This window comes from Peromyscus maniculatus, chromosome 3 (assembly GCF_049852395.1).
Source record: "Peromyscus maniculatus bairdii isolate BWxNUB_F1_BW_parent chromosome 3, HU_Pman_BW_mat_3.1, whole genome shotgun sequence".
NCBI classification, from domain to species: Eukaryota; Metazoa; Chordata; class Mammalia; order Rodentia; family Cricetidae; genus Peromyscus; species Peromyscus maniculatus.
The window spans coordinates 24,762,996-24,789,635 of record NC_134854.1 but is presented as its reverse complement, the minus strand read 5'-3'; the positions used below and the strand labels follow the sequence as shown (position 1 = coordinate 24,789,635).

At 42.5% G+C, this 26,640-nt stretch overlaps 1 protein-coding gene across 6 annotated transcripts in view; it reads left to right on the top strand.

Moving 5' to 3' along the window:
- Positions 1–17,119, top strand: part of Cdk14 (cyclin dependent kinase 14) — a 557,745-nt gene extending 540,626 nt beyond the window's left edge. For all 6 annotated transcript variants that reach the window (XM_076566272.1, XM_042272740.2, XM_076566274.1 and 3 more), the window contains one exon: positions 13,766–17,119. The gene's annotated coding sequence lies outside the window, so the exon portion shown is untranslated. The remainder of the gene's footprint in view (positions 1–13,765) is intronic.
- Positions 17,120–26,640: the final 9,521 nt, after the last annotated feature.

The window sequence follows — 26,640 nt, the reverse complement described above, 5'->3', positions numbered from 1 at the left end:
TCAGTTCCCAGAGGGCTAGGGGAAAGTCGCCATTTTCTCCTTCACATTTTACCCAACATAAATCAGTCTAAAAACCAGCCTTATTAGAGTCGCTCTTGATAAGGAAGTACTGAGAAAGACAAATTAAACTTTATTATATTAGTCTAAACACATGTGTTTTATATCCTGTTTGGCCAAAAATACTCCAGAATTGATTATGAGAATTCCATTGACTGCAGCACTGGAACATGAGAGGTTCATTATTAAAATCTTTGAGTTTCTGAGCTGGGATTCCATGCCCAGGTTCATTGCCGTGGCGGCTCGTGCACGACAACTGACTCCAGTATTTGCCAAAGGAATAAAACCAGTGTGGCTCCCGAAGCTTATTGGGCTCATCCTCTTTTTAATCAATAGACTTTATACAGTATACTGCCTGTTTAATCATTATTTTTAAACAGAGCTGTGATGATTTTTCCCTGTGATAACATGAAACAGCCAAGCGACTAGATTTTTTTTTTCCTTTAATTCCAAATGACACCAAGTATTGAAAAGCTAGAGCTTTTGAAAGGGACTTAACAGAAAGTCATGAGACGTGATAGGTGCTGAGGGTGCGATTTTAATGCCAGCAGACTGGAAAACAAACAGCACAACCCAGACAAGACGTGACTTTGTTCTTTAGCATCTCTGTGAAGAGGAAATAAGATCTTTCTGGGATGTGCTCCCCACTCACAGGTGTGAAAGACAAAATGTCACATTCTTGCCCCCCAGCTTTGTGTGGGGTGCTGGGCAAAGTGAAGGGGCACCACATCGAGTCTCATAATATAAGCTCCACTCAGTTAATGTGCTTGGGCTTTTGTTTCAGTCTGCCACTGGTGGACAGTACAAAAGCATGGAGCATCCCTTAATCCACCCCCCAGCCCGGAGCAGGCTGGCTCCTCTCACTGCAGTCTCCAGCTCTGTTGCTAGTGGAAGTGAGAAATTGACCCCAGGCCTGCCTCGGCTCTTCTTTGCTCTGGCCCTCAACCACGGAGTTGTTGGCGTGGCCATTGTTTTATCCCAGGAGGAAACCAGTTGTGCTAATGTGAATGTCTTATTCATCAGACATTACAGGATTCACATTTGTAATGAGCGGCGACTCCTCGTGCAAGATGCACGACCACAGTGAATCAAGACAAGTGACGATGTTTTCTAATTTAGTACAGTTGCTCTTTCAAGGGTTTGATGGCATTTCAGAACGCCAAATTCTGCAACTGGAAAGTCTGTCTGAGGTTGTGTGTTAATCAAAAACAGCCAATCGTGTCTGAATTCTAAAGGACAGCACAGCAATAAAGGGTGGAGTTATTCTTGCATTTTCTGCCTTCTAACGAGACAGACAAATGTAAAGACACGAATGAACAAGCTATTTACCAAGCACCTAATGCATCCTCCTAGGGCATGAAAATCTCCAAATTGTTCCCAAGGGCTAGGTTCTGCAAATTATGGTCCTTGTGAGGAAGCTTAATTTCTATGTCCTCATTCATCCCTGACGCTGAATATTTCTCACGGGTAAAATAAAACATTTCAGCATTTAACGTTACAAAACCTGGTACTTAGCAATTGCAGTGGTCATTGGAAAAAGCAACTGAACTGTCCGATTTGATGACATCTTAAAGAGAACATGGGTTACCTACAGCCCTTACAGCAGCACCTCAAGATGTCAGAAGTGTGAGGAGCATGTGTCTTCCCCTGGGTTGGGACATGAGACTACCCTGCTCAAAGAACCACTTCACTGGACGGAGCATAAAGCCTCAACTCCTAAACAAGCCTTTAAGGGCTTCTCCTCTGCCCAGCTGGTCAGCCTCTCAGCTTCCCTGCATCCACAGGCTGGCATGCAAGCACATACCTGCTGCAGTGGTCACTTGCTGCCTCCCAGTCCCGGATTGGCAAGATCAACCCCTTCCTCTCTCTCTGGACATTGTGTCTGGACTTACCTTTCTTTTATGTGTATGTATATGTGTGGTGTGTCTATATGTGTATACATGTTCATGTGTGTGTGTGTACAGAGATGTAGACACATGTAGATGTTTTCACTAATTGCTGCCTACCTTGTTTTTGCTGAGACAGGGCCTCACACTGAACCCGGAGCTTGCCAGTTTCAGCTCCTCTAACTAGATGGCTTGACCCAGCGATCCTTGTCCTTGCTTCCCAAGCACTGGGATTACAAGCAGCCCCCACACCTACTCAAATTTCACGGAGGCTTTAGGGCTCTCAAGTCCAGTCTTGCGCTTCTGTGGCAAGCATTTCATCTGCTGTGCTGTCTTCCCCGTTCCCGGTCTTCTTGCCGGAGACACACTCTGGTGGGGTTCAGGTCCCAAAGAGGAAGAGTGCAGTCAGCAGGGGAAAGAGGAGACTGACCGGATCTGATGGCTGCCCATTTCTTGAAAGGAGAATACACCTTTTTATAATCTGCATTTGTACAGTAGGATTAAAGGGAGCTGAGGTGTGGCTTGAGATAAGGGGTTGAGGAAGGTGGCCTTGACCTTGACAAGTTAATAGGTTCTAGTCATATGTTAATGGAGGGCCACAAGTTCCTCTTGCCAGAGATAAGAATGGCCCTTGTTAGCAAGCAGGAACTTTCTTCAAGCCCCTGAGGGAATGGAGACTTTTGTCTAAATGCCTGATCTTGGAAAAAGGGCTTTCTTGGAGGATCTGACCATCGATTATAGAATATTGTAGTTTTGTAAATGGCTTAATTTATTCAAATAGCTAAAGCTTAAATAGAGCAAAGATGAAGCTAAGCAGTATTATTGTGAACCTGAGGAGACCTTAGGAACTTATAAATTTTGATTATCAAATATACCTTATCTATCAAGCCTGTGTTACTTACCTAAATTTTCTATAGGTTTGATGTTAACTTGTTTGGGAGTTGGCAGTGGCGGGGATTTTTTTTTTCCAAAGAATTATTTTGTCTAAAGAGGCTGCCATTGTATACGTTTTCATCCTTCAAAGCCTGCACAAAATTTCCCAAAGGGAAAAGCATAAGAATGAAAATAAAAGGGTGCTGGAGAATTGTGGTTGACAAAGTCGAAGTGCTGGAACTTTGTCAAGCAGCACTGGTCACCATGTGGTGACCACACCACCTTCTCATGCACAATTCTTCATTGTGTCTGCAAGTTCTAGGGTAACACTTGCACACCCTGTTTTGACATGGGGACAGTCCTTGTGCTGGCCAAACTCTAGGCTCTCTAAGTACCAAAGAGCTCTCATACATGTCTGACAGTCTTGAAAAAACAAGGGAGTCTTGTTGGCCCTGCCTGACTGTGTCCTGTGTGTAATGTGAAGGGAGAGCACCTAACAACCATTTCTGGAAATGGGAGCTTTGACTCTCTCCTACATGAAAAAGTACATGTTTCAGATCACCATTGGGACTTTGCTTTAATAGCAAGTCCTGGCATTATTCTGCACTCTTACACTTTAAAACTCTACTGCACCTGAAAACAGTGCCCAGAGCAGGGCGTGGTGCTTCCTGTTTGTAGTCCCAGCATTTTGATTGGTGAGGAAGGAAGGATACAAAGTGATACTTTTTTTTTTTGCCATGAAAAATAGATGCTATGGTGGTTTGAGAGAAAATGGCCCCCAAAGGGAGTGGCATTACTAGTGGGTGTGGCCTTGTTAGAGTAGGTGTGTCCTTGTTGGAGGAAGTGTGTCACTGTGGGGCGGGCTTTGAGGTCTCATATATGCTCAAGCCACACCTAGTGTGACAGACCACTTCCTGTTGTGAGTCCAGTTGTAGAACTCTCAGCTCTTTCTCTAGCACCATGTCTGCCTGCACGCTGCTTTGCTTTCTACTGTGATACTGGACTGAACCTCTGAACTGTAAGCCACCCCGATGATTTCTTTTATAAGAGTTGCCGTAGTCATGGTGTCTCTTCACAGCAATAGACACCCTAACCAAGACAGATGGTTAGTAAGTATTTCCTCGGTGATTTTGGATGAGAGTCAGATGGTGGCACTCCCCTGCCACCGCCCTCGGCAGACTCCTCTCCATAGCGTGATCTGCGAGCATTTGTATTTCTTGCCAGTTAAGGGTGGTATCTGTCCTGTCTGTCAGCACACTGCACGGACACTCATGAACTCCAGGAGATGTGTCTATGGGACACATCTGTGGAACTGTGGAAAGGCATACATTCATGACCATGCCCTCAACAGCCTGGGACAGAATGTGACCCTTTACAGCCCCAATAAAGAGATGACTCCAAAAACACAGAGTCAAGGTTGGGTCTCTTCTGAGGAGATAAGTGAAGACTCAGTTACATCTGGGGGCTTGAGATAGAAGAAGGCTGCGGGGCCAGTTCCTGTTTTCTTAGCACTGAGCTTTTGCTCTTTTCTTTATATGTTTGGCTCATGTTTTTAGGTGGAGACAACAGCATGTCATTTTCATAGAATAAAGTACCAATCTTGCCATCTCTCTTTTTCTAATAAACTTGGAGGTACCACATATTAACCCTGTTGCTCTTGCCCAGGTTCCCAGCTCATTCTGGTTTGCCTCAGTTTTAAAACCAAACCTTGGCCGGGCGGTGGTAATGCACACCTTTAATCCCAGCACATGGGAGGAAGAGCCAGGGGGACCTCTGTGAGTTCGAGGCCAGCCTGCTCTACAGAGCGAGATCCAGGACAGGCACCAAAACTACACAGAGAAACCCTGTCTCAAAAAAACAAAACAAAACAAAAGCAAAACCTCACTTTGGTTCCTGGAGAAGTGTGAGTCCTGCTATCAGTGTTCTGAGTATTTAAACCTGTAACAGGCTTCCTCAGGCAATCTTCTAGAAGGCTCTGAGCTGATGAGTAAAGGATCAGAACTTCTTTTTTAAAAACCCAAGTTTATGGAAGCTTTTTCTCCCATGGGTCTTAGTTTCAGATGCTTTCACTAGAATAAATGGAAGAAGAATTTGAATAGGAGAGAATGCCATGTGAGTACAAAAAGCTAATGTTTATTTTTCACATTCCAAAGTTACATATTTTATAGTTTGTCTTGAATCATGAAACTGTAGCAACTAATTGTAGCACAAAAATATTAAAATACTTGAACAATTAAACCTAGCAGCTTGTGACTTTGTGGGGAGTGAATTCTGGAAGAGTTTGCAGTTCATGGCTGAAGCTTCCACATACCAGCATTCAGTGGTCTGCCTCTGATGGAAGAAGTGTTTATTGCTATTGCTACAAAGTAGTTTCATGGTGCAAAATTGAGGAGCTTAGTGACCTGTCCAATGTCCACAGCCCTGAGCAGGGGACCAGCCTTCATCTCTATAGACATTTCCTGGTTGGGGGGAAAAAAGTGCTATAAAGCATTTTGTGACAGTGTTAGAGTGTGTTCCCATAAGAATAGACATATGTAGTATAGTGTGATATTCATGTTCCTGTTAAGGAAAATTCTACAGTAAAAGTTGTAGGGCCTATGGAGGGGGTGAGTAAGAGGCAGACCATTATACATTCACACAACTTGACTGACAGCACAATGCTCGGTCACAACAGAGACAAACGAGGAACACAGTTTACAAGTGAAAGGTGCTTGAAGTTGAAGTACCAAAACTGGTACGAAAGGCGGAAATACCAGAGGACTCAGGCAAACGGAACAATTAAGAGTTCATCCTGAGTCAGAGCCTCTGGCCAAAGCAAACAGAAACGAAGCATGTGGGGTAGGAGGTTGTGAGGACAGTGCCATGTGCCCCTCTGGCTGGGTTGCAGCTGTACTAATGCAGTCCGCACATGGCCGTTGTTACGGCATACTTCACAAGCATAGAATTAGAAAGGCAGCCCCCATGATGCTGGTGTGCTGACGTCATTGTCTGCGGACCAATTGTATGTTATCTTGTATGCTACAGAAATTAATGTTAGCATCACAAGTTTTACTAAATACTAAATACTAATGTCATCAAGTGGGTTCAAAATTATAGGTGTTCATACATACTAAATTCAGAACCCTAAGCATGAAAACATTTTGGACAATAATGCTGTGTGAGCACTTTAAAAAAAAATGGGTTTACCCAAAATGGAGCCAAACCTCCTCTCAAATATTTTAATTAAAATCCAACGTGAACTTTTGAGCTTGTCTGACTGATAAATACTATAAGCAGTCTTATGGGATTTGTGTATGTGCCCATTGTAAGTTGTGAAAAATGCCCACGTTGCTGAATTCCATGGTGTTGTATTTAATTTGTTTAAATATATCGTACTAGGTCTGTAATATATAAGGAAGGTTAAAGCATCAGAATCCTGTTTAATTAACTTATACTCGCTTGGGAGCCAGTTACTTGTAAAGGTATGCTGAGCAAATTACAAAGCTTCAAATAATAAGAAATCCTTGAAAAGAATTAGCCACCGTTAGAGACTTTTCTATTCGCTTTGTCGTTAAAATGGTTCCAGTGATATATTTTAGGCCTCACAGGATTTTATATATTTTACATTTTGTATACATACAATTATACTTTAATGTATATGTAATATTTATACTTATAAATATGTGTATTTAAGACATGAATCATGTCTTGGTTCTGAGGAGATCATCAAGAGTTTCTCTGTGCCCCCCTGGCACTCATTAAGGTGGGCAGCCATCCCACAACTGTCAATCTTTTGTCTATATGTGTCTAAAATATGACCAGTGTTTGACATTTGCATAAACTTGATTTAATAAACAGTCACACCATTAAAATAGCACAGTCTTTTCAATCAATACTAATTATACATCATATAATGCCTGGCCTTTAATGAGGACTTCAGTAAATGTTTGTTGATAATGATGATTATTAAAATGATATGTTAAACCCATCTCCTCATTTGGAAAGTGCTTTGTGTTGAGACGTCAGACTTACAGCTTCGCCTGAAGTTTTTCTAATTAAAATCACCACTTTGGCACAAAAGCTTAAAATGCGCAAACTGCTGCGATCGGCGAACTGTGCGTCCATATGGATGTTACCAAACAGCTTTCAGCTTCAAGGGTTTGGGCTGTTTTGAATGATGGCCTTCTGGTAGGCTTAAAACAAAGCCCGTCTTCCTCTGTATTCGTTTTAATTAATAGTATCTTGCTGGTCTCAAAGATGTCTGCTCTTCTGGAGGGAAGAAACGTGATTGTCAGAAACCAGAAATAAATTACCGAAGTAGGTTAACTAAGTTCCTGCTTCTCTCTGTTTCATGCACTCTCTCTCTCACCCACTAAAGAGTCAGTACAGGGCTAGAGAAACTGGGAAACACTGATTTCAGATGTTCTGAAAGAAAACCTGTATTTCTAGCTAAATCAGACAAACTCACTCACAAAGATAGTAATTTAAACTGTCAGCATATTTTCTGAACTGATTCCAACACTGATAAAAAAATGTTCAGAATAAAAGCTGTCCATGTGGTGTGTACGAGCACACAAATGAGAATGTATATGTGTGTGTGTGTGATATCTGGGCTTACCCCGGGGTACATAGCAATTATTGTCTTATTTGTACATTTAATTCTGTGCAATAGCAAATTCTTACTGAAGATGAATTGGGTACAAAGATTTACTGTTTTTCTTAGTACTTTAAACAAATTGACATAGACAGAGCCTTAGAGACCGGTCGGTGGGCCTTCCCAGACACTAGACACTTTTCTTGTGAAATCTTATAGACAAGAAAGTCAAGGGAACGATTCTGAACTTTCTTCTCTACAGAACCAGGATAAGTTCCACAGACAGTTATGCCCAGTAATAAAGGCTCTATTTTCTAAGTATTTTCAAACTCGTCTCTCAGTACCTTTAGACAAAACAGTCTGGTGACCACAGACCCCACTGATGGGAACTCAGATAGTTCCAGTTTTAAATACTGCTTTAAAGGGCATTCAGGTAAAGCAGTTTCTTAGAAATTCGTCACTGAGTAGTAGGAGAATGAACTTGTGCGGCAGTGAGTGGGAAGGCCTCAGTCCAGTGGGTCCTCCCAGGAAGCCGCACCACGGCACGGCCCTTTGCTTTCATTTTTCTCCTTTGCCCGTCATGGAAACCCATGGCCTGAGTCCCTATTACCTGGATTGTTTATTTCCTTTTTCCAAGCATGTAATTAAATACTTACCTTTAAATGCCCCCTCTGTGCCTCTGCTTGGGTTTCTCCATCTGAGAGGGAGTTTAGCATTAGTTTTACTTCAACTCGGAAGCAGATCAAACTAAACTCGATGAAATGATATTCCATTGCTAAAAGAGAACTTGTTTGATAAATCCTATAGTGGATTTGCTGTATGAGGGAGCTTCCTTTCTGTCAAAAGTTAGTGTTCCTCCTCAGTTATGAAGAGCCTTCTTCAGGAGTCTCTGCAATGGAGGAAATGAGCTACGTACCCCTCAGCCATACCTACGCCGCGAGAACATCCTGTTCATAACTCAGGTGGTTAAAGGAAAACACATAGCTGTTTTAATTTTGAACAAAATAACTGCTTTTCTCTGGTAAGGCTGAGAAGGGAATGTGTTTGAAAATGTCTTCCTGTGGAGAAAAGAATACTTTGAGGAGGGACAGTGAGTAGGCAAGGGTGGGGTGGTGGAGTTAGGAGAGCCCACAATAAAAATAAACACCGCACCCCAGAGAGGCTGAACAGGCCAGCATGAAACACTGCCCATCTGATCACATGGCGACACCCAGATCTGGGGCCTCAGTTCTGCTCTGCCTCCGGCATGTAAACGGCATGCATGTGTGTAGTGGTCTGTGTCTGTACACACAAAGATTTACCAGGGAGCACAGAGGGAATTAGAAAGAGCCTGGCCTGTCTTTAATTCGAGTCTGTTTGCTTGCATTTAGCACTTCAGGGCTTCTACATTCAGCTTGCTCCAAAGAGTGATGGAGCACTCCTTGCTTATGCCTCAAATCAGAAATGCATGAAGTGCAGCTGCAGAGATAATACATTTTCCCCAAAGGCTTTGGCTGAGCAAATTAGGTGTCAATGGGGTGCCCGCGCAGGCAGTACTCTCTCTAATTAGTCTCTTGAGCCTAGTTGGTGGCGGGTATGAGATGATCTAATCAATTGGTCTGTGTGTGATGGTTGGTGTAAAAATCCTACCAGGCAGACTCTCTCCCACAGGTCATCCACCTGCACAGCAGGACTCCTCATTTTCATTTCTCATCTCTTCCATCACATGATGCTGACAGTTGGTTTTAAGAAAATTGAATCCAAAAAATATCTGGTTCATAGGACACATGGGTCAGAACAAAGTTGCATTATGGGTACCAGTGATCCAATTAATTAATATTTATAGCTGAGAAGCTCTATGTAGATACTTCTGAAAAAGGATTTTATCAATCGAATCCAATTCCTTCTTTAAAACATTCATTTTAGAGAAAGCTCATTGTGAAAACTGAAAACTAGATTAAAAATGGCGCCCACCTGTCTTAGGATTTACATACCTCCGAGCAGCTGTGCATGCCGACCATTCAGCTTACAGTTTGTATTCGCTGTCCATTTGTATTGTGCCTGTGATGCCCTTTAATTAACAATCAAATGTAAGAGGGAGATTTACATTGGCATCATAGTTTACTTGCCTGTCAAAGCATATCTTCACTCCTTCAGCCTAAATCCCCACCCATGAAATACTTGATTGCACCTAGATTTCTAAAAATGGTTTAGGTGCTTTCAGGTAATGATGCCCAAGGTGGGAGGATGAGCATCCTGCGCTCTGTAAAAGCATCCGGCAGGGAGGATGAAACAGTGTGGGCTTTTCAGAGTCATCTCACAGAGGTGGGAGGCATACTGTCATTGGCGCCTCCTCTGTTTTCTTATTAGGTTCTTCCACTAAATGTCAGAACCCAAAGCTAAGTGGCAGACTTGCCATGACCACTGCATTCACCACTTACTAGCCAATTATTGCTAGTGTGTATGGCCCTTAATATCTAGTTCTGCTACACCTTAGATTAAGTATGTATGATTCTCCTACAGATTGCAGTCAGAATCAGGACAACCCAGGCCAGATAAATAGTATCAGTGTGTAGAAAACATCTTTAATGATGAGAGGATAGTCAAGTGTATGGTGTCAACATAACTTATTGTTATGTGAAGTCACACATATTGTAAATCAGAACATTCTTTTTGAATATAATGTAGTGGAGTAAAAAGTATATTTTCCTATACCAAAGAATAAATCCTTCCCACCATTCCTGACTAGTGCTGTGTCTGTCAATAACTTTCTTCTCTATACCAAGCCAAGTGGGCAATGTGGCTGAAATAGCTGCTTATAGTTCCACTGTCCCAGCCACAAGGAAAATCTGTCTAGCTTCAGTGAATGTGCCATTCCTACCCATCCCTATGCTTTCGGATCCTTCCTTTTTTATTTTCTGCTCTTCCTCAACTACTTCCTGTGTACCTGAGCTATGCCTGTGTCCTACAAGGGTTAAGACTTGGTTTACTCAGTAATATAATTATTCCACATGCATCTTTAGCTTGCTTCCTCAAAGGAAATATATCCAGGGGAACTAAGTGTCTGGTTTAACAAGTCAGCTTGGGCACCAGGTCTCCATCCTGTTGGTTACAGTGGTAAGAGCGAGGAGAACCAAGGAAAGACTGCATCATTTGGGGAGAGTCATAAAGGTCCCATGCCTAGACAGCAAACACACACAGCTCTTGTGGATGGAGGGCTAGTCTCCCTGGAAGAGTTGGGACCTTATTCGCCTTCAGCTTCATGATGCAAAAAGGACATCTCTGCCTAATAAAAAGGTCAAAATTGGTGGTGAGATGGGGACTGGACAAGGATGCTTGAAATAGAACGTGTTGTGGAAATACTGTAGGGACAAGTGTTCTCTCTTCTTGATCTCAAGGACCTTAGAAAGAATTTTCATGCCTAACTCAGAATGTGTGCAAAGTGCATTTTCTTTCTTTTTCTGGAAGAAAGGGGTGGAGGTGGAGCTCTAGGGGTTGTTCCGTGTTCTTGCTTGTGCTATGCTTGTGACTTCTTTTAGAAGAGATTTAATAAAGGTGTCTTTGGGGTAGAGGCGAGGGATAGATTCCTGTGGATAGCGATTGCTACCCAGAGCAGCAAACATTTAAAATAACAATGGATGAGTTAGGACTTGGAAGTAGCAAAGGGTTTATGTGCAGTATCTCTCCAGACCAAGACTTCTCCAGGAAACAAGATCAGAGGCTTTGATTTACATCCCATCCAGTCAGGTGGCAGAGAAGTTTCAATAATAGAAGGTGGTACCTCGTTCATGCCATAACCAAAATGCATGAAATGAATGAAAGACCAAAACTATAGGAAATCATAGAAGAAAACATAAGATCAAATATTTAGATTTCACTGTGCATTTTTAAATGTGACACCAAAAGCATAAGCAATGAAATAAAAATATTACATTGAACTTCATCAAAATCCAAAGAATGTTGTCACTGGCAGTCCTTATTAGAAAGTTATTTTCAAGTTGTATATTTGATGAGAAATTAATTAATGTCCCAAGTGCACGAAGAACTGCAACTCGGCAGCAACAACAAAATGAATATATATTTCTCTGAAGAAGCATTTCCATATGACAAATAAGCTCATTAAAAACATGTTCACCACCACTAACTGTTAGGAAAAGGCAGATCAATAGAAGTAAGTCAGTTCACCATAACAGAATAACTATAGTTAAAAAACAAAGAAAAAACAAACAAGTGTTGACAAGGGTGTGGTAAAGTTTGAGTTCTTCTTCATTGTAAGCAAGGACCTAAACAGTGCCCTCACTGTGGAAGGTTTTGTTGGTTCCCCAAAACTTTAAAAGTAGAGTTACCATTTGACCTGGGAATTACACCTGCAGGTGTATAGCCAAAAGATTCAAATCAGGCATTGGAGCAAACACTCACCACTTGCCACATCAGTTTTACCTCTGTAAAACAACTACCACAGGGTAATACAATTCAAGCATAAATTAACTGATGGATAAAGACCATGCGATATAGCCATATAATGAGACATTTGTAGCTGGAGTTATTGCCAGTTCCATCCGGGCCGCAGCCACTCAGACCCAAATAAACACACAGATGCTTATATTATTTAAACTGTTCAGTCTAATGGCTCAGGCTTCTTGCTATCTAGTTATATCTTAAATTAACCCATTTCTATAAATCTACACCTTGCCATGTGGCTCATGGCTTACTGGTACTTTACATCTTGCTTCTTATAGCAGCGGCTGGCAGAGTGTTCCTCACTCAGCCTTCCACTTCCCAGAATTCTCCTCTCTCTTTGTCCCACCTATACTTTCTGCCTGGCTACTAGCCAATCAGCATTTTATTTATTAACCAATCAGAGCAACACATTCACAGCATACAGATATCCACAGCAGACATTACTCAAGCATTTTATAAGATAATGAAGTACTGATACATACTACAACATGATGAACCTTAAAAAATTATGCTAATTGAAAGCTGCCAAATGTAGCAGGTCACACATTGTATGACTCCCCTTAGATGAACTATTCAGAATAGGTAATGCCATAGAGAAAGGAAGCTAGTTGGTGCTAGACAGTGGGTAGGACAAAGGACCATGAAAATGACTACTGTGAATGGTGTCAAGTCTCCTTTGAAAGTGCTGAAATGTTTTGAAACTGGATAGAGATGACTGTATAGAATTGTGATTGGACTGAGTACCACCCAAATATACACCTTGAAATGGTTGATTTTGTGTTACATGAATTTCACCTCCATTGAAAAAAAAGAACTGAAGGTGGGGGTAAAATTCTAAAAATTCATCAGAGTAAGTGATGATCAGTAAAGGGTAGGGGTAATGTTGTTCTAATGTGTCTTAAGTATAAAAATGGAACTTTTTGCACTCTTGGTCCATGCACTGCTAGTTCACTCCCAGGCAGGGAATGTCCTCAATGCTGTAGCCCATGAGAGCAGTGTCAGGGCAAGTGGATAAGGACTCTGAAATAGTCAAATCCATGGGAGAGCTTTGGCCAACATTTCTTCTTCAGCCAGCAGGATGACAAGATGATGGTCCTGTAGATAGTGGCAGGCAGGCCTGTAGATGATGATGACTAGGCAGTGACCAGGAACAAGCTTCTAAGCCTAGTTGTCAAGTGGGTTCTGGGATGAAGTGGAACTAATTCATCAACTCCTTCAACCATGGGACGTGAACTTGGGAGTTCCACACTTCACAAAACTAGACATTCTCTTTCCTACCCCAAGGTTCAACAAAGACAAATAAGAGCTTTTTTTAAAAGTATGGAAAGATGTACAAGGAGGATTCCCTTCATTCTCACTGGTACCCTTACTACATTTTCAAGCTGATGTCTTTGGAAGCATGAAGGCTTGTGCAGAATGTTGGGAAGAGGGTACCAAGCTGGCCAGCATTCATTCTGGTAATATAATATAACTGATAATAGGCAACCAAGCCAACCGTGGCTGGTTCTTAAAAGCATGTGTGTGATCCACTTTTCTCTTTCTCATCCATACAAGCAAATGTGATGATCTGTCCTTCTAATGCTCTGGTGCTCCGGGCACTTAAGACCAGCATTGCCTCTAATAGGTTAGGGAAGGAATTTAGCTGGGTGTATTTTTCTCTAAATAGTCCAGGAGGAATTTAGTCCATTAAATTCACAGAGTTACAGGATTTCAAGGGAAGAAAATATAGTCGGGACATTTGTTTATCATATTTAAGAAATGTTTTCATAAAGGAAATTATTCTACCTCCTTCGATGCATGTGATTGGTGTAGCTGTGGAGAGCAGCTGTGGGCTCAATTTGGCCTGACCAATTTTAGTGTCTCAAGTAATTTAGTAAAAATGAATGATGTAAGTTTTTTTCCTTAATGTAACAATTTTCTCTTTTCCTCCTTCCAGGATTAAGTTGTCATCATTCTGGGAAGAAAAAGAAGAAGAAAAAATACAAAAATAAAAAAAAATTAAAAAAAACACTAATGAAGTGGCCAACAGTGCTGGGCTCCTGGATCAGTTCCCTTCTGCCCCCTGTGGTGGATTTCACTTACAAGAAAATTGAAGCTGGCAAGACCCTGTTTTCTCTGCAATTTATTTAAAACCTTGCACGCATTTGGATACGTTGTGATTCCCAAGAACTATGTGAAGATTAAGCTTTGCTTACTGATACATGGCATGTATTCTTTTCAGTCTTTTGTGTTTGATTCTGTTTGATTTCCCTCTGCTGCACAGTGTCTCTGTGAAGCTTTTCATGCTTTTGCCAGCCATGTCTTAAATACATGAAGACAACACATTTGGTGTTCACACTTCCTCAGCAATGTCTGCACTTGAAAGCACACAGTGGCACGAGACAATGTGTATTTTCTTTGCGAACAGAGTGCATTCTTCAACCACCAGGAAGGATATTCTTATTGCTAAAACAAGCCCATGCTTTCTGGCCGACTAGACACCGTGGTCCCAGACAGTGGGGCTCGACCTGTTGCTTACTTTTGAGGACGTTTGGAAATGTGGGGTTTTCTTTTTTATTGGAAATGTCCCCATATTTATAGGAGCCCAGAATCTGCTTAGCATTTCCAATAAGTTTCTGAGCAGGTTGTGGGTAGAAAAACAAGCACCAAGAACAAAGACAGGAATGAAGGCTGTTTTTTTTTGTTGTTGTTGTTTGTTTGTTTGTTTTTTGTTTTTTTGAGTTTTTTTTCCTTTTAACCCGTAGAAAGCAAGGCAACTTTTACATGTGTTCTGGGTCTTGTCAACATTTAATTTTTTCCATTAACTCTGTTATGCTCTTTATTTTTTAACTGGAGAAAATAGTGAGGAATATCTTTCTTAAAACTTGGGTGCAAAAAAAAAAAAAATCTGTCAGGGTGAGTCCTGGAAGCCATCTTGGCTGATTAATGCTTAAAAGGCAAATTTAAAAATTATCTACCGTTAAAATTTTTTGCTCACTTACAACAAAGCACCTTTGAATTAGATTGTTCAGAAACATTCCAAGCCGTTCAGAAGGCATCACTGGGTACCAGACTTTAAACCACTCTCCCGTAATAACTGTTCAAGTTCAGTTCTTAAAAGCAATGCAGGAATTTTGCTTTAAAAATAGAAGTGTCAAAGAAAGGTCTGGCTTCCCTTGTTTTAAGGGGCTCTGGGACCTTGGAAGATGAAGGCAAGTTTGTGTCACGGGGAGAGGGGACTCTGGCATATACTGCACCTTGATCTGGGGGAGCTGCCCAGTGCCAGCCTCTTCCACAAGCAGCCTCACCACAGAATCCCAGGAAAGCTGGGCCCAAGGGACAGTTTGGAAACTTCACATAAAGAGTGCCCTTTGCACATCCTGACACAAATCCCCATGGAAACACATCTGTGCACATTGTTTTATGTTTTACTGCTCCTGAGAAAAGAGGAAAAACTAAGAGCTTGAAAGGTGTCACAGTTTTAGGATCAGGCCTAGGAATATGATCCACTTTGACAAGGGCTTTCTGATTCTTGAATGAGGGATGGGCTTCTTTGTCGTCAAACCCAGTGTGTCCCTGGAAGCAGAGCCAGCTTCCTAAACTTTCAAAGGCATTGTCTCGGAGTAATAGGCATAACCTACCCTCTGGCCTATCCAGAGGGAGCAGGAACTGCGATCTTGGAAACCCTGAACAAGGAATTGCTTCCTGAATGGTTTGGAAGAAGGCAAACATGTCATACAAGGTGACAATGTTTCCTGTTTGCTGCCTGGGAATAATTTTCATCCCTCTTCATACATTCCTTCCCTGGGAAGTCTTCACAGGTATTTTGATTTAAAGTATAATTAAATTGGGAGTTCTTTAAGTGGGGAAAAAACTTTATGTGTAATTAAAAACAGCATCCCCTGTGATTTGCTTAGGATCCTCCATTCATCTGGGGGGAGGGGGGAGCATCATGTTTATATTTCACTAAGTATAAGTCAGGAGCTCCATGCTAATGTTAAAAGGTTTCAAGTAAGATTCAAGTAAGAAGGTAAAGGCAACTAGAGATCCATGTCCTTGTCTAGACAGCTTCTCCTGGGAAGTAAGACATAACACTGCTCGGTGTGGGGTCTGCCTCAAGTCAGGCACCTCTCAGGTTAGAAGGGTTCCGGTTCCCATCCTTGTCATCAAGGAAGGAAATCCAAAGTGTCTGCCCCCTCCAGCCTCGCACAGTCATATTCCCCTTCCCCTGCTCTTCCCTTCTGCCCTCTCTGAGGGCATCATGAAAACCAGTACAGACTACATTCATTACCTGTTATTATACTATTGAGAAAGCGCTGGAATGCTTGGTGAGATTATTTTTCTATGAAGGAATAGCTTGAGTTTAGACAGCTGGTAAGAATAGCACGGACACCTTGGCATGGCGATTGTATCCACTCCCCTTCACTGCACACAGTATTTGGAAAGGAAGTATGGTACTTAGTTTCCATTTCTTAAGGGGATCCGTTTAATTAATTAAGAAATACAAGATACATAGGGCGCGAAAATGTGTTTGCTGTACTAGCCAAAAAATTAGAGGTGTAAGTCAGGGGGAGCTGCCATGCAAGGATGAGAATGTATTTCTAGCTCTCAAGTGACTAGAAAAGCTCCAAGGGAGCCTGTGGGGACTTAGGAAAGCCAAGACCTCTTGGTACCCTTCCCTCTCTGTATGTGACAGCCACTATAATCAGTACCCTAAGTATGCGTCCATGGCAGACACCCATCTGTGAATATTATGGTTTGTAATCTTCTGTTATATAAGAGGATGTTTAGGTTGTACATACCGGGGTAGATCGTTGCCTGCCCCTATACATAGAAATATGCTGCATAATTGTGCATAACTTCCTTCTCCTTCCCCGGCTTGTACACAGAGGAAACTGTATGTTAGCCTTCCATTTCCTCGTATACCAAACTGAAAATTTTTAAATCTCAAATGAAATAAGCGATTTCCTGTTCTTACTGCCCCCTTTCACAGCAGCATATATTAGAGGCACATATAAAAATCTACATTCTTTGTTTGTGAGTGGACTTTCCATTTTTCCTTGTTTCCTCTTTTTTCTTTCCCCCTTTGTTTCTATGATGCACTGAGTTGTGTACTTTTTAATGGGGTTAGTACCTCAGATACTCATTATGCTTCAACATGACACATAGCAAGGAGAATGGAATACTACATGTTGCATATGTGTTGCCAATTGTATTTTGTCTGTATTATGAAGGATGTAATGGTTTGTCAGCTGTCATTGTTGTTTTCTGTAACATGATATGGAATAAAGTATAGCCGAATCTGCATATATCATTTGGTACCTATTCATGTGTGTAGATGTAACCAATCGTATTATTAAAATAAGAAACACAGAGCCAAGGTAAAAGAGAAAAGCCGAGAGGTCAGAGCTCAGAGATAAAATCTTACCTCCTGCAGTGCTCCTAGCTTCCCCGAGAGAGGGAGGTACTTCCTGTGTCCCTGTTTAAATAATCTTTCTGTTCTGCCTTCTCATTGGTTGTAAACCCAACCACATGACTGCCTCATCACTGCCTGTAAGTACCGCCCTCCAGGTCTTAAAGGCGTATGTCTCCAATACTGGCTGTATCCCTGAACACACAGAAATCTACCTAGCTCTTCTAACCACCACGGTCTTACTATGGCTCTAATAGCTCTGACCCCAGGGCAACTTTATTTATTAACATAAAATTAAAATAACATTTCAGTACAAATAAAATATCACCACATTTCCCCTTTTCTATTTAAATAAAAAGAAAAAAGGCAAAAGGTTATAACTAACAAAAGAAAAACTATATACAAAAGTACAATAACTATATACAATATATACAAGTAACAAATACCTAAACGATGTCTAGTCCATTTGTATTTGACAAATCAGAGAAAATAATTCCCTTATCTATCCTATTTTAGTAAGTCCAAAATGTATCTATTTCATTTTCTATCCTAATTAATCTTCAACTATAACTAACTAATCTTCAACTCCCTCAGAGACCCAAGAAGGAAATAATATTAGCTAACAAAAATAAAAACAGGAAGTGCACAAAAGCAACTTCCAAAAATTTTGTGAGTTGACAGAACAGCCAGCTGCCTGGACAGTCACCTGAGGTTTCTCCACAGTGTTGGGGCATCATCTTCAGCCTATAGGCTTAGCGTATCTGACAGACTCATTTGTGAAGTAGGTTGTACACAAGGTCAACAGTTCAACCTCCATTTGGGTGAGAGCAGTCCATGTACCAGAAACACCTGAATTCCACTAGTGTCATGTCATGATTCAGGATTTTAAATTCTGGAAATTGTTGATGGTTTTTGAATTCAGCTGTCCATTCTTCTTGGCTGTGTATATATGGCTTCATCTAAGCATGCCCTTCTCCACATCCCTCTATTAAATGCCAGTCTACTATTGAGAGGCGTGAGCTTTCAGTTGCTGTTCCATTGCACAACACATGTGTGTCCAATATAGCTTAAAACTGACCACAGTTCTTCTGAAAGAGTGACATAAGAGACCAGGTGCACACTTTATGGGAATAAGTGGGTTCCTGGAGGGTTCTAGAACTCCTGTCCTTTCTTTCTTTGCTGTGGAAACACAGGAGCCCTGTGAGGCAAAGCTGTGAGCCACAGGGCTTTGCCTGGCCCTCTGCTCAGGTTCCCACATGTTCTACTTAGCTCAGATACACTTGGAGCCTCTCTGTTTGTTAACTGCAGTCATAGTTTCCCTCACTCTTCTCTGCCCTTACACATATCCCCATATGAGGTGAGTAGGTGGCCTCCCTGTGCATCTGTGACCCCTTCTAGAGGGCACCTGTGCCCAAGCGAGCAGGACAGTGCTGGGAGGCCACATGTGGGCATTGACAGCTTGGGAGACACTTCCTTTTCCTTGTGTTACCTTGTTGGAGCTGTCACACCCCAAACACGCCCACATGATTTCACAAGTCATTAATAAGGGTCATGACAAATATAGCTCTCAGTGTACGGAGGATATTTGCTGATTTGAAACTGTTTGCAAGGCAACATTGCATTTAAGAAGACTCAGGCACCTGGCTCCCTCTCTGCAGATCCCTTCACACCAAGAGCGGCCAGCTCTCCTTCCTTTGTTCTTCTGTAGCCACTGGGTTTTCTGTTTTTAAGTCCTCTGCAAAACCATTTCCATAGTTAAATAAAACAGTTCTTAGCCTATGTGATTCCACATAAGAACAGCTCATGCGAGCCACTGGTCCTCAGCCCCCAGCTGCTTCACTGTGGTCTGTAAAGCACAGAGGTACCTGTGCTAAGGGCGAATTCATTTTGAGGCAGTTGCTACACCATCGCCTCTGTATGTTGAGATAGGGGACTGTATACAGGTGGCCTTCACAATAACCAAAGTAGCAATAGTTTGCAAATTTGGGCATCCATAAGCCACTGTGGAAAGCAGCCAAAGTCACATAAGTGTAAAAGGAATAACTCGTTCTGGGGAGGTGTTTCAAAGAAGCAAAATCTAGGGTCATCTTTCACTTCCTAACAGCCATGTGGCCTCTGTTGGGAGTCATTCCCAGCAGCCTCAGCAGCTAGCGCACATTGCAGAGCTTGACTGCATGCCACCGTTGGTTTTAATGACATGAGCTCTTAATAAACCAAAGGGAGATGGAGGACGGGAGTCTACAAAAGGCAGAGAAATACATCTGAGAAATATTTTTAACTTTCTTAAAGTGGTGGCAGAGATGTCAAGCACCCTCTGAGTTCCATAATTACCCAGCATTCCCTCTTTTTCAGCAGGGGCTACTCCACCTCTGGCGGGATGTGGTGTGTGTTGTCTGAGCCAGGCAGTTAGTCTGGAGGACAGCACTCTTGTCACTGCTGTCGGCCCCGGAGCGTAGAGAAACCAGAGGGGAAGGTGTTGGAGCAACCTTATGCCACTGGGTTAGCACGTGCAGTTGCTGCCTGATGGCAGGCATTGTAAATAACCTCAGTGAGAAGCCCACAGTGGCCCAGCAGCCTGCTGCTACCAGTGGGGGGGGGCGTTATGGGCATTAGCTTTGAGAAGCTTATATAGCAGAGGGGCCAGGATAAGGACACAAATCAGGGAAAAACTGACAAGATAAAAAAAAAAAACCCAAGGCCCCATATTTACTGTTCATCCCCCATGCTCTCTGTGTGCTGTATTGTCTGCCTTGCGTCGTGCTGAGAAGGAGCCAGGCACAATAATAGCTCAGAGCAGCCTCGCAGCCCCAGAACCATCCTGTGCCAGTGGTGCTGACGGAGCTGGCTGAGAATGGGATTCTGATAGAGTTGTCTTTCCCCCCCTTCCCTGTGAGACCACCGATAATTACAGAAGGCATACCGCAAAGACATAGTAAGGGTCGCCTGTTGGGCCATCCTGAAAAGTGATCCAGCAGGGATTCCTGCAAAGGTGTGTGCTATGCAGCCCAAGGGGGCCTGCCTGACACGTGTACATAGTCCGGAGAAGTCGGGGGACATGTCTGAACTACCAGTTCAAGGGCAGAGAGAAGCTCAGAACTGAGCTTTATAAATAGCACTATAGAGAGAAACAATAATTTCTCTCTCTCCTTCAGCCTCAGTAACTGCCTTGCTTTCTCCAAAGAAAGGCTGCAGTTCACTATGCTCCAAGCAGACACGGGTCTGTGACTATCTTGCCCAACCCTTGAGAAATTCCGAACCTCATGCAGGCATTCGCTAATCCAGTGGCTTTCAGCCCTGACTCTGGTTGGAATTACCAGGAAGTTTTAAAAGCACCTCCACCCCAAACCAATTCATTCCAGAACTATCAAGGGTGGGGCCCTGGCACTGGTTTGTTTTGGGAACTCACCAGGTGATTTATTGTGCAGCCAGCATGGGAACTGCTCCACTGTCTTTCCTCCTGCCTGTGGTCCACTGTAGACACAGGTAGCGCTTTCTCTGCGTGGGCCAGAGAGGAAGAACTTTGACTTGCCAGCCTATTCAATGTGCCACAGCTACCCACTTTACCACTGTGGTGTGAAGGTGGCCATTCACACACCACACACACACACATACACACACACACACACACACACACACACACACACACAGTGTTCTGATGAGATAGTTTGCACATTCATACTTGGGTTTCATGTAATTTTCACATGCAAGAAATATTGTCTTGATTTTTAAAAGGTATTTATAAGTATAAAAATAGGGCCTAGAGAGATAGCTCAGTAGTGAAGAGCAATTGATGTTCTTGCAGAGTACAGGTCCCCAGCACCCACATGGAGACTCGCAACCATCTGTAACTCCAGTTTCAGGGGATGTGACATTCTTCTGGCCTCTGTGGGTAACAGGTATTCACAATGTGCACATATATACATGCAAGCAAAATATTCATGCAACTAAAACAAAAGAAATGTTGAACTCTTGGTTTAGTATGGAGTTAATTTTCTCATTCAGTGCAATGACTGTGAGTCTCCCTGTTTGTACTTGGTGTAGAACATATTAAACAAGGGCTTCCTAAACCCTTTTCATTTGCCTTCCTTTCTATGTGAGAAAGTTTTACAGTGCCCTGGATATATAAGTATATAAAATAGATACACAAATCAAACATTTGCTAATTGTACATCATCAGTAAGTTTATTTTAGGGCTAGAGAGGTGGCCCAGCTGATAAAAGTACATGCAGCCAAACCTGACAACCTGAGCTCAATCCTTGGAACTCACAGTGTAGAAGGAGAGAGTCAGCTCCCTGGAGTTGTCCTCTGACCTCCAAATGTGGCCCATGGTTCATGCTATTGCACACACATAAACAATAAATGGATGTCAAGGTTTTTTTTTAATTAAAACAATTTCTAGATATAAAAATAATTTTACCTTTTATTAAAAACAAAAGGAAATTAGCATGCTATTGAGGTGGACGTGCTTAGTTATTTTTACAGAGAGAATTAAATTTTGGCAGGATATTTAATACTATGGAACACAGCATCTTCAATGATTTTCAGATCTCAATGTTTTGATTTTACTATTGCCAATGCTAAGAAAGAGCCAGCTCAGGAAGGGAAAGTGTGCCCTAACCCCAAGGCAAAATTTAGCCATTATTCTTGAAACTCAAATTAGCAACGTGGACTTCAACTATTAAAATCAAACATTCTTAGCACAATGCATTCTAAATGTACTCATTTAATACATACATGTTGGAGAATCATGTCAGGAAATGATTAAAAGTCTTTTTAAATTTTTTTATTTTATGTATATGGCTGCTTTGTTGCATGCGTCTGTGGACCATGGGCATGCCGTTCCCAAGAAGACAGCAGAGGGTGCCAGATGCTCTGGAACTAGAGTTCCAAACAGTTGTTGACCACCATATAGATGCTGGGAACCAAACCTGGTCTGCTGGAAAAACAATACGTGTTCTTAACCACTAAGCCATCTCCCAGCTCTTTAAAAATATCTTTTCCAAAATGAAATCATGTAGCTGTAAAAAAAAGCAGAAAGTTTTCTGTGTATAGAAAAAACAGTACAGTTTGTTGTATACATGTGTCTCAAGACATCAATCATTAGAAGTGGGTGGCATAGCGGCTTATGCCATACAAAGTGCACATGCATCCATAACAAAGGCTATAGTGGTGTATAGTACAACACAGATGAGCACTGCCAGAGATATCTTGGATTCACTGAATGTTTTTGACATAATTTTTGGTCATACACTCAGAAAACTAATGCTACTACCAAGTTTAAAGGACCCTACATTTAGTTACAAGATTCCAACTGGAGTTACAGACTGTTAAAGAAGCTGGGATTTAGAAGTCAGCCCTGGTATGGGGATAGAGAAGGACTACTTCTAACATTTTCAAGACCTAGGATTGGAGTGAAAATGAAGATCCATGTTTCTAAGTCCTAAAAATACAAACCTAGCTAATAAAATTATTCATTCCAGACTGTCACTTTGAAATATGCCTCCATAATGACCAAGAAGACCAGATTCTCACTTAGCATTCTTGGACTTGGAGTTTTTCACCAAAACACAGCACTTCCTTCTCTCATGCCCCACATCATTTCAAAAATTATAATATTGAGGTTTCTTTTTAATCTTTATGTCCTTCTGACTGAAAATGGTACCCAGGATATAGCAGATGGTTAGCAGAGTTTAAAAGATAGTATAGCTTAATTAAGACTGAAATGGGGATATCATTTTCCTTTCTAAGAAAGGGGAAACTTCAAAGAATGTTAGTGTACTAACTGGATAATATATGCAGTGATGGAGGATTATATGCAAGGCATTTCCTAGCTATTAGAACTGATCTTTGTGTACTAAGACCATGTTGGAGGCCATATGGTTAAGAAGAAAGGGCAACATGGAACCATAAAATAATCAAAAAAAATCTTTTAGGGACTTTAAACGAGACATAAATATGAACTAGCTGGAAAAAGTAAAGGAGTATACTATAGCAATGTATTTGATAAGTAGCAATTAGTGTCTACCTTGTATCATGAATGTTCTGAGTGTTGGAAATGGGTTCTAAACAACACTTTAAACATAATGCTTAAAAATACAAAACATGGGAGTTGGGGGGCACATTGCCAGTGGCAGAATGAATACACAAGGTCATATTTTGTACCTCATACACTGCAAACATATAAAAATACAGGGAACAGTTTCAAGCACTGATGAGTAGTGAAAAGGCAAATTCTGGGCATCCCTGGTGCTACACTGTTTCCATTTTATCATCACTACCTCTCCCTGTGTCCACGTATTCAACTCCACTTTAATGGTGAGTTCTAGTCCTTTTCCATCTCCCCATGTCTACATCCTAGGGTGACACTTGACCCAGCCTAGGTTTTCAATAAATGTTGTTGAATAAATGAATTCACAAGAGTAAGACATCAGGGTGATGAAACAGAATCCAAAGAAAGAAAATAAGAAAGGAGGGAACCCTGCTACCGGAAGTACCTGGGAAGACTTCCTGAAGGATGGGTATCCAAACTGATCCTCAGCAAGGGACTACTGTCTTAACAGGAGCTGCTGAGGTAGTACAGAAAGCCATGTAAGCTGAAGGAAACACAGAATCCCAAACACTAGGAGTGCAGGGTACTTGGGGAAACATTAAGGAGCTCAGCTGAGGCAATGTGGAATAGATGATAATCGGGGTACTGAAAGGTAGGAATTTAATCTTGGATTGCCCAGCAAAGACAGGACATGATCATGGCTCTTCTTCAAAAACTGTCACCTGGCCAGGTTACTCCTTCTTCCAAACATCTCTCAAATGCCTCCTGGGAGTCAGACAGTGAATGGGGCTCAGCAGGCAATGACTGGGGAGACACTGTTCTGCCTTCGGTCTCCGTGGGAGAAACAACTGCACAGATACTGGGTTCCTGCAGTAAGAACAGGAATCAAAGTGACAGAAGCACCAGAGAAGATCTGACACCTTTCCTAGGTTCCAGAGCTGGGACTGGGGCTGGGAAAAGGGAGGCTGCCTTGGAAAAGATGCAGAGTCTCCAAGGAAACAGAGACAGGGTTTTCTGGCAGAAAGAAAAAGTAAACACAGAGCAGTGCGAGATGCCATGACTTCTTTCACTACTGTTAATTCAGCCCCAACTCTGGAATTCTGTAGAAGAAACACTGAGGTTTCTGAATTTTCTCTGCCAAAGCTAAGTGTTATAATTCAATGTGACTCTCAATTTTTAAAATAACAAATCTCCCCAGGGCCTCCTGCACAGGCCTTCCCCATATCCACTCTGCGCACGCGCACACACACACACACACACACACACACACACACACACACGCGCGCGCGCGCGCGCGCGCGCGCGCGCACACACACATCTCTTGTCCTCTAGACCAGTACTTTCCTGATGTTCCTCGGGAAACCAAGCTCCTGCAGGAGTCCACCTAGACTTACCCATTTCATTTCTGTAGTTTGTACCCAGCATAGTTCTGTGCTCCCCGGATAGTTGCAGTGCGGAGAATTTTGCGTAGGCACATGGGAAACACACAGAGAGGAGCGAGCCTATTGGCAAGGGCCTTCCCTGCATCTTCACAACGCCAAACAAAAAACATGGCTCCCAATTCTCTCTCATTTCCTATGAAGAAATGGAAGCACTACTCAAACTTCAGGCCTCTACTCTGAACGCCATAGTTACATGTGTGCTTTGCTGGAGCCCTGGAGGAAAGCTGTACCTGGGGAGAGGGAGTGAATCCTCCTCCATGCAGGTGAGGCTTCATGCTTTCAGTCACTAGCAAACTAGTGAACCAATGCAGTGTCCTATCAAAGACCATTTAAGGATTCCCATTCCTGACCATCCTGTGTCAGTCAATGCTTGAGTTTTAGTCACATGTTTATTATGATATTCAGCTCATGCTGTCCTGCAGTTGCGTGTGGACTAAGCTGGTGCTTTTTTTCCTTTGAGGCTCTGACCACCAGCTGCAGTTTTGCTGGAAGGGAGGGCTCGCTGGGAAGCCTGGCGCATGCCCACACTCTAAGCCTACATGAGGGCCCGAGCGATGAATTAGTAAGTTCAAGGTCACCATGCTAGTATGTGGTGCAGCTGGCATCTCAGTCTGGTCTTTCGGGGTTAGGCTGCACCATAGAAATGTAATGCAAATTCTGCCACTGCAGCCACAAAATAAATCCCTGAGCTACTAATGACAATGATGTCAGCTTCACATTCAAACTCTGGGACAGAGACTATGAATGGGCACCTTTGTGTTGGTGGCTTAACTCAGGGAAATTATCTACCCTCTGAGGGTTACTTCGAGGCTCCAGGAGGCCTTATTAGAACAGTAATGCTTTTCAGAGATGACAATGAAATGCTTCCAAATTTAACAGCAGTGGGAAAAAGTGGAAATCAAGCAGCAGTTTCTCAGAGTTGTAGCAACAATAAGCTGTACACTCGAAGATTCACCATCGCACCATGAGGACAATCCGTCTCTAGCTAAGCTGTCTTAATGATTTCAGAGAGCACTAGACACAGAGCTCACCCCCTGTCTTGGTGGGTGGCATCATCAAGGCAGCAGTGCCTGGGCCCTGCACTTTGGAGAGCCCTAATCTAGCTCTCCTGAGACCTGCCCCTTCCCACATTGTGGGTTTTGAAAGTCAACGTTAAGGTCCTCCCCAAGTTTGTAAATGTGTCCATGTAAGCCTCATTCCCGTCTTTCTGAAACTACACTGTATTTGTCCCCATCATGTGCAGCCTGAAGAGCAGAGGAGAGGCGGGCCATTGCATCAAGGAAAATGGAGCCTGTTTGTAGGGCTGGCAGGGTGCCCCGAGTCCCTACAGTCAGAAGACCCGAGGATGGAAAGATATGGTCTTGGGAGGCCAAAATGTGCCTGTATAGACATCAGGGAAAGTCCAGAAAGATCCAGACTCTCCAAAGAGATTAGCAAATACAAAGGTCCCAGATTACTGGAGTTGAGTTTAAAGCATTGGTGTCAGAGGAAGCACGGCCTGGAGTCCAACGGACGTCTCCAACTAGGGACAGGAGGAGCCTGAATGAAGCCTGCAGGTGTTGACTAGAATCCACTGAGCTTCTCTGAGCTCCAAGGTTCTTCACTCACATGGAATGAAGGATAGTGCTTTGTTTGTTTGGCAATCCATTTCTGTGATAGATCACCTACCACATTTAGTGTCTTACAACAGACATTTATTATCTTTTACTTTCCATAGGTTCAGAGGGACTGTATCTTGATGGTTGTGACTTGCAACACTTAATAAAATCAGACTGCCATCTGATGGTTGTAGCTAGAGTTTTCCTGCCTTGCTCACAGTCAGGACAAATCTCTCTCACCCGCCAGTCCTACAGCTGCTCAGACCCAACCAAGTAAACACAGAGACTTACATTGCTTACAAACTGTATGGCCATGGCAGGCTTCTTGCT